The sequence below is a fragment of the Octodon degus genome, unplaced genomic scaffold (assembly GCF_000260255.1).
Source record: "Octodon degus isolate 3935 unplaced genomic scaffold, OctDeg1.0 scaffold00037, whole genome shotgun sequence".
Classification (NCBI taxonomy): Eukaryota; Metazoa; Chordata; class Mammalia; order Rodentia; family Octodontidae; genus Octodon; species Octodon degus.
This window is the reverse complement of record NW_004524613.1, coordinates 1,753,529-1,754,163: the sequence shown is the minus strand read 5'-3', so window position 1 is coordinate 1,754,163 and position 635 is coordinate 1,753,529. Positions and strand designations below refer to the sequence as shown.

The 635-nt window shown below is 37.2% G+C and overlaps 1 non-coding gene across 1 annotated transcript; it reads right to left on the bottom strand.

Annotated features, from left to right (window-relative positions):
* Nucleotides 1–176: 176 nt before the first annotated feature.
* Nucleotides 177–304, bottom strand: LOC111816705. Its single transcript, XR_002821054.1, has one exon. It is a non-coding gene; the product is annotated as a small nucleolar RNA SNORA1 (small nucleolar RNA).
* Between the last annotated feature and the right edge of the window lie 331 nt (nucleotides 305–635).

Below are 635 nucleotides of genomic sequence, written 5' to 3'. Positions count from 1 at the left end.
TATGGACATTGACAACTGTGGTCTTATATCCAATTTCATCCAGCAATACATTTTTGGAGACTAGAATTTGAATTGTACATAGTATTAGTATTTTGACACGTGGCCTAGATTCTGTATTATTCCTTAACCTTTCATTTCTAATACTGAAAGTCAGCATTTTTCAGTAGTATTAGGCAAAATGTTACAGGCCTCACTGTCACCACTGTAAATATTTTCTGCGATGGAAGCATGATCTGTGTCTCAATTTCAGCCACATTGTCCAATTCTGGACACCAATCAACAGTGCCCATCTAATTACCACGTTAAAATTTATTGGAAATGTTTGCTCCCTTTGCAGAACATTCACACAGAACAAGGTACTCACAATCCAAGGTTTTACTGTAGAACAAAAGACACTATAAGACCCATGAATGGTCAGTAAGAACAAGAAAAGATGCTGAACATCAGTAGCCATTAGAGAAAAGCAAATTACAAGCAAAGTTCAATGTCACTAATCCATTTGAATGAGTTTAGAAGACTGCCAGTACCAAATGCTGAAAGGATGGGGAGCAACTGAACCTGCCATGTTCTGCTCATGGGAAAAAAATACTACAATCACTCTTTTTTTTATGTGTGTGTGTGTGTGTGTGTGTGTG